Source organism: Eucalyptus grandis, chromosome 6 (genome assembly GCF_016545825.1).
Source record: "Eucalyptus grandis isolate ANBG69807.140 chromosome 6, ASM1654582v1, whole genome shotgun sequence".
NCBI lineage: Eukaryota > Viridiplantae > Streptophyta > Magnoliopsida > Myrtales > Myrtaceae > Eucalyptus > Eucalyptus grandis.
In genome coordinates, this window is record NC_052617.1 from 29,189,041 (window position 1) to 29,197,045 (window position 8,005).

At 40.5% G+C, this 8,005-nt stretch overlaps 1 pseudogene; it reads left to right on the forward strand.

The window, feature by feature from the left end:
- The window catches only part of LOC120294416, a 29,862-nt pseudogene extending 23,761 nt beyond the window's left edge, over nt 1-6,101 (forward strand).
- The last annotated feature ends 1,904 nt before the right edge of the window (nt 6,102-8,005 follow it).

Here is an 8,005-nt window from a genome sequence, read left to right on the forward strand (position 1 = left end):
GTCTTCTAGAAAGGGGAAGTATGCTCTATATGCTTTATTAATAATAATAAGAAGAAACTCTATCCTTCTTCCCCTGCTCTGTTCTTAGAAATTGAGTAAACCGATGCCTTTAAGTTAATTAACTTCGCTAGCACCGTCTTCTTCCCTCAAACATCTGCAGATCTCCGTTGTTCACTTCTTTGCCGAAAGAGCGTATTCTTTTATTGCAGCTAATTACAAATCTCAATCAATTTTGTCTCTACACCAATCCCAATAACTAATTCGGCTCTTAAGCCTAGAGCCTAGAACTCAATCGAAAAGAAATTCTCTTTTGCCAAGAACTACAACTTCTAGTCTACCTATGTATCTCCCTTTTGCGGCGAAGTAAGAGCCATAGATCACGGACCCAATCGCCCAGGAAAGTTGAATCCCACAAGTACGAAACCAAAGGTACGACAAGATAGCTATTCAAAGCATCAAGAAAGAGTCAAAATCAATCTCCTCTTATAGTGTTATTATAACATTTTTTGATTCTTTCCCTTACCCTTAAAACTATAAGGACTAAGCTTCTAAAAGCTAAGAGGTTAGGATTGAGACTACGATCTCCAATCTCGATACCTTTCCCGGGGCTCTTTTTATTGCTTTTCTTAAAAAGATAAGCAGAGAGAATAACCGCTTCAGATGAAGTCCACATAGTGTTTTGCACTACCACTAAGGGGGTGCATGACAACCAGTAATTTCTATTCCATAAACAATTTTTCTATTGCAGACCTGTTTTTGAAATAGAAATCCGTTTGATAAACTTATTCTGTTTTTTTATTTTCGGAATAGATTTCTATTCCAGAATTAGGTTTAGAATAGAAATCAGAAGTAGAAATTTTCTACTTCTATATTTCTGGAACAAAAATGAGAAATAACAATTTTTCTCATCGTTCGTCAATCGGTCTTTTTCATCCGTTACCGCCGACCATCGTCCATCGATCGCCTGCCAGCCGCCGGCCACCACCGGTCACTGACCGCCACTACCGCCGCGCCGCCGCCGACGTCCGTCATCGCCATCCGCTGGTCCGTCGTCGTCCGAAAGGAAGAAATTTTGTGTCGTTATCAAACGGATTTCTATTTTAGAGTAGAAATTTTGTGTCGTTATCAAACAGATTTCTATTTTTAAAGCAGAAATTTTATGTCATTATCAAACAGTTATTTTTGCTAAGAAACTCTTCTAGAAATAGAAATAAAAAAATCTATTTCTGTTCCAGAAAAACATAGTGGTTGTCATGCGTGCCCTAATAGTCTGTTCCTCAACAATAAAGCAATTTCTCATACTGAAAAAATAAATAAATAAGATTGTTCCCAGGCTAAGTGAGCCTATTCAACCTACCTACCTCATATAAAAGGGGTTTGCCCCACTAGGATAAGACCAATTCTTTCTTTGTTGTTGTTTAGGTGTGCTATTGCTATTGGTTTTGGGTTGACCCATCTTATCAAATTATATACGAGGATGTGATCAAACTGATATCTTTCCCTCAGTTATTGGTCTTCCCTAGCTTGGCTCACTTGGCACGCTGCAATTGTGACTATATGAATAAATAAATGATGACCTCTTCCCTCTTCTAAGGGTGGACAAAGACTATCTCTTTAATAGGATATTCCCTCCCCTCCAAAGAGAACATTAGGCAATTTAAATCTTCTTCTAACGCTTACATGTCACTAAGAGTTAGGGCTTTTCTCTTCTAGCCACAGACATAGGAGACTTTCTAACACTAGAAACCATAAACCGGAATTCCTATCATAAACCCTTGCTTGAGCTAAGAGCGGATTCTCAAGCAAGGATCCAACGAATTCTGTTTGCAAGCCCCTCTACGCACTGAAGTGGGTACCGAGAGGGCATGGAAAGATTTCCGAGTTCTTATTCAAAAATGATGGGCCACATTTAAATCTTCCACTTTCCTCAAAAAAGCTAGAAAGAGCCGATTAGCCTCGTCTATGTTGAGAGGACCTAGTCGTCACAGGGAAGACGATGTTAAGGAAATCGACCGAATAAGAAAGAACGTGTTAGGATGATTGAAGAGGAAGGAGGTTTTTCACCACCAAGATGTTCTAGGATTAGAAAGAGACCGAGTCTGAGATCTTCTTCTATCAACAGAAGTACACTGAAGACCTCCTAGAGAAGTTCGCTATGGTCAATTGCAAACCGATCTTTCAGTTTGAAGGCCAATCGAGAAAATTGAGGCTTCGTGCAAACGAAGTGGATAGCCTCAAGAAATGTGGCATTTGGACTCGGCCCGAGATCTCACATGCATTTGGACTACTTAGTAGCTTCATGCAAGAATAGAAGAGGAAAGCTCATATATAGGTCCCTCACCCGCCCTAGCTAAGCCTTCTCTTCTTATAACATGTTCCTCTTCCTTCCATCGTCGGCATGCTCTTATCCTACTTCTTATCTAGGTGGTAGACCATGACTCCTCACATCCCGTCATCAGCCCTCGCGCATCAAATCGTAAGGTTCTTATAAGCTGCTTGAAGTCAAGTCAACTTTTTTGAGTAACTAATTCCTTGTGGGTATGACTAGTTTTCTTCGCGGCAAGGGTTGATGCGAAAAGTAAGAAAACCTTTCAATCTTTGAACTTCATCCCTCTCCCACCTTATGAATTAGGGCAAGCTACTTTCACTCCTAGACTTGATCAGAAAGAAAGAAAGAGAATGAAGGGAATTTCACATTCAAGCTACGACCCTAATGCTTTCGATCTCTCCATCAAAGAATAGGCTGTGATGACGCGAAGCCAATTACACATTTACACAAAGAAGGGGAAGCTTGTGAGGGGTATCCTTTGCCCCAATAAAAAGTAACACGTTCCCGAATATCCTTGTAGAAGGTGCATAGCATTTAGGCCACAGTAGCAAGTGTTCTATAAGGAGCTGTGGGACTAATAGAACAAGCTCTTTGCCATGTGAATCATAATAGGTTGCTATTAGCATGTTAGTTGCCTCTTACCGGACCCTTCTTATCTTACTGGATTTCCGGTCTTTCCTAATGGTGAATAAGCGTTGTGCAGATGAATTAGCGGGTCACTCGATATTTCATAAAACTGGTAGAGTAGAACGATTAGCTCTTCCTTCCTAGGCAGCAAATCAAATAATGGATTAAAGAAAAGTCGTAACGTAGTTGACTTTCTTACTTGTTAGAGTAAGGCCGCATTGATCGAATAAATGACTAACGCTGAGAACTGATAGCAATTGAATCTGAATACTAGATTTTCTGGGTATTGGTAGTGAATCAAATAGAATAGGTAATTGTTCCATTAGGAGCTCTTGTCTTATAGAAGTAATGGGTATTGGATAGAAGACTGTTTTAGTTGCCGGTGCTACTACTTGAGAAGAAGCTACACATTCATCTTACTCAAGAAATGACTTTTGAATCGAGAGCTTTTTCAAAAAGTATTCCTTTTTAGGAACTTCACTAAGAGAAAGTAAAGAGAGTAACTGCACTAAGGCAAATTTGACAACATCTGATTTTGTACAGTTAATCTTAGTAGACGCTTTTGGGGCTCGGAACTTCACTAAAATCCCGATGTGGGACTTGAGGAATAGAAAACGGGGATTTCTTTAGAGAGGAATAACCGGGATTTGAAGTATTCTTCGTCCCTTATCCGCACATAGATCTTTTGATAGCTGGGATGGACTTTTGGTTTTGGGATTGAATTCAGGCTCAAAACTCCATTAAAAGCAGGGGAAAGAAGTTACATCATATATAAAGAAAAGGACTTGAATGCAAGCTCCTATGGAACTGTTTTCGGGTTTGGTGGGGTTTGGTGGAATTGAATCAAGAGTACCACTTACAATTGAATCAGGAACTGCCGCTATAAAGGGAACTGAATCCGATCCTACTTGACTTTCTTTACCTAGGAACTCTAGGATGAATACCCTTTCTTAGAGTGATAGTAGCTGTGAAAGTCTCCAGTATGATTAAATCAGTAATCGCTCCTACCCTTGTTCATGTTCAAGATTTTCTAACTGTTCAATCATCCCTTGCTCTCGTAAGCGGTGTCACAGCTTTCACCGAGGGGGATAGAATAAGCTCTTTGTGACACCAACTAGAAATATCATAAGAGAAGAAAGATCATAGCCTAGTTTAAATGAAAGGTAGGGCACAAGGCTATCCGTAAGTTCACTGGTGTCGTTGCTTATCCCCTTTGCTTCATTAAGATTGGGTGAGTCCTCAGTGACTGGCCTTTCTCTTGTTGTTGTCAAGTGCCTACAGCTGCACTTATTTCTTTATGCATATTTATCCCATGCTTTCCGTTTGGTCAACAATTAACAAAATTTCTCTTTCTAGATTCAATTTCTAGTAATGAAATGAAAGACCTTCCTATTTAATTGTCCTGTCAGATAGAAAGAAAATGAGACCCCAAAGAGCCCTTACTTTAGAGAGTGGGGGTGAAGGGGGGTTTACATAGAACCGTGGCAAAGTGATTTATACCTGAAAGGGTAATCCAACGAATTTTTTATTTTTTCAAAAACCTTAACTCTTCTTATTTTTATAGAATCATTTTTACGGCCTTTCTAGTCAATATTGTCCTGAATACACTCTCTCTCTTTTTATACTCGGTATACAAATATAGAAATGCTCTGGAAAACCATGGAGTGGTATCAAAACATGGGGTTATCCACCCTGTGGAGAAGATTACCCAGCCAGGGGGTTCCGAGGTCCACCCTTCCAGTAAGGCTCTGGAATAAGAAACTCATGAGGACGCTAGGGACCCTTACATCAAGGCTCTAGAACAAGAAACTCACGTGGACGGACCCTTCCATCAAGGCTCTGGAACAAGAAACTCATGTGGACGCTTCCAGCCCATTTGAACAATTTGAAATCGTCCCATTTTTTCCTATGAAGATACGAGACTTGTATTTCTCATTCATAAATCCATCTTTGTTTATGCTGCTAACTCTCAGTTTGGTCCTACTTCTGCTTGATTTTGTTACTAAAAGAAAAAGGGAGTTCCACCTTTTGATAAAATTTGGAAACGTAGTCAGCGACATTCTCCAAACACTCAATCTCCAAGAGCTTTGGAACTAATGACTCTATTAGAAAGTCGAATTACCAACCTTTAGAGGAATTTTCAAGTGGATGAGATTGGTCGAGTGATCTCAGTTGGAGATGGGATTGCATGTGTTTATGGATTGAAGGAGATTCAAGCTGGTGAAATGGTTGAATTTGCCAACGGTGTGAAAGGAATAGCCTTAAATCTTGAGAATGAGAATGTGGGGATTGCTGTCTTTGGTAGTGATACCGCTATTAAAGAAGGAGATCTTGTCAAGCACACTGGATCTATTGTGGATGTTCCTGCGGGAAAGGCTATCTTAGGCCATGTCGTCAATGCCTTGGGAGTACCTATTGATGGAAGAGGGGCTCTAAGCAATCACGAACGAAGGCGTGTCAAAGTGAAAGCCCTTGGGATTATTGAACGTAAATCTATGCACGAGCCTATGCAAACAGGCTTAAAAGCAGTAGATAACCTAGTTCCTATAGGCCGTGGTCAATGAGAACTTATAATCGGGGACTGACAAACTGGAAAAACAGCTATTGCTATCGACACCATATTAAATCAAAAGCAAATGAACTCAAGGGCCACCTCTAAGAGTGAGACATTGTATTGTGTCTATGTAGCAATTGGATAGAAATGCTCAACTGTGGCACAATTAGTTGAAATTCTTTCCAAAGCGAATGCTTTGGAATATTCCATTCTTGTAGCAACCACCGCTTCGGATCCTGCCCCTCTGCAATTTCTAGCCCCATATTCTAGGTGTGCCATGGGGGAATGTTTCTGCGATAATGGAATGCACGCATTAATAATCTATGATGATCTTAGAAATAGGCAGTTACATATCGAAAAATGTCATTGTTACACCGACCACCAAGCCATGAAGCTTTCCCAAGCAATGTTTTTTATTTGTATTCACACCTTTTGGAAAAAGCCGCAAAACAATCGAACCAGACAGGTGCAAGTAGCTTGATCACCTTAACCATCATTGAAGCACAAGTTGGAGACGTATCATCCTATATTCCTACCAATGTGATCTCCATTACTGATGGACAAATATGTTTGGAAACATGTGCATGGTAACGCTTCTACTCCGGGGAACAGTTTCTTTTTGGAAATGATTATTTTCTATTTCTACTCTAGGAAAAAAAATTCTAAATAAAATAACGTGTTTGGTAACTACACAAAATTTCTATGCTTTGGAATAGAAAAAGAATAGAAATGCATTTGGTATGATTTTTTATTTTTGTATTTATTCATTTTTTATTCTTGCTCACCGTCACCGCCGACCACCGCCTGCCACTGCACGCCCGCCGACCGTCTGTGGCACCCCCCTGACAGCCCCCGATCCATTAGGGTCGCCACAAATATCACTTGCTTTCTCTTGACTTGAAAGTCTATTACTCTAATACCATAACATTTCATTAAGTCCATAAAATCTTGGGGGTTTATATCTTTACCATTGGTCCCTAGCAAAACATGGCGAAAGCGTATCCAACAACTCCCTTCCCTTACACATAGAAATAATGCACACACTAAACACGTTTATAAATAATAGCCATGCACCATTATTTACATATATTACTAGATGGACATTGTTCGTCAATATATCCAAAAAGTGCCGTGGTTTCCTACACCCGACTATACTTCAAAAGTGGTCTGATGCCCTCAGCAACTAAAGTCCATCTTTCAGTGCCGGTATTCCAAAAATTCATTTCTCTGTTGTCCTCCTCCTCGCGATCATATCCAACCATTCGGTCCATTTGCTAGTGATGATGGCAACAGAGGCATCTTGTCTAGTCTAAAATGTTAGTCCCCAAAAAGGGGTGAGTACAACCACCCAGCAGTTGAAGATCTACCAAGCTATACTATGCAAGACATCACAATCCAAGTCCATGCAAGATAGATAAAACAGGTAATCAAAGAATGAGTATGCATCAAATCGATAAAACTTTTCAAAGCAATGGCAATGCAGTTTCAAAACCAGAATGTATCACTTTAGTCACACAAGTCCCAATTATAGAGCCAAATTGTAATGACACGTCCCATTCCATGCCACACCATTTAATCCTAATTCGGCACAGTTATCAGCAGGGTCATTATTTTTAGAAAAACTCAGTTCATTTTCATTTCCCTATGTCTAGCCCAGAGGACCAGTGATTTGCGTCCCTTCGGGATTTCAAAGGATTTCGCACCAAACCTAGCATCGCGAAAGCCTCTAAGCATGCATTCAAAATACAACCAAGCGTCCGGAGCGTGTTATGTGACACCCCCAGGTATCTCGCACCCCACCTGGCATCACGAGGAATCTCCGAGTCTTGCCATGAAAATGGTTACCCCTATCCTCCGGACATGCATCATAATACAACCCCTCATCCTCCGAGCATGTATCATAATACAACCGGGCATCCTGACACTCCCGAGGTACCTTTGGGGCACTACGGACCCCGGGCATCCAAAGGGCATCGACTCATTTGAACCCCCGACTCCCGGGGCATCGTCAACTCGAAGGTCCGACGGCATCAATCACATCTCAGCCATGGTATATCAATCAAATCATTTCAATGCCAAAATAGTTTAATACAACAACCAGAGGCCTTAAAACATATGCCATTTTCATGTCAATGGAATCAATCCACAAACTCAACTGCAAAATAGTAATCGACTCATAAATCCATTTCCACGGCTAACCTTTAATGTATTTCAAAAATCCATGTATAAATTCTTGGGTTGCACTTGCGCCTCACAGCCAAGATCAAAGAAAGTTATCAAGTGCAAATAATTTGAAATCAGCACATTGGAAATTCAAATGTACACCCCCGACTTCAAGGTTTTCAAAGATTGGTTCTTGCAAAAATTTGAAACTTCGAGGGCACCAAAACATTTTCTTTTCCATTTTGAATCATTGATGAACGGCCCCCGGTATGTAGAAATTCCAGCAAGAGTCAAGAGGTTTTTCCAAGTTAATCTACGGCCAAGTTTTGTTC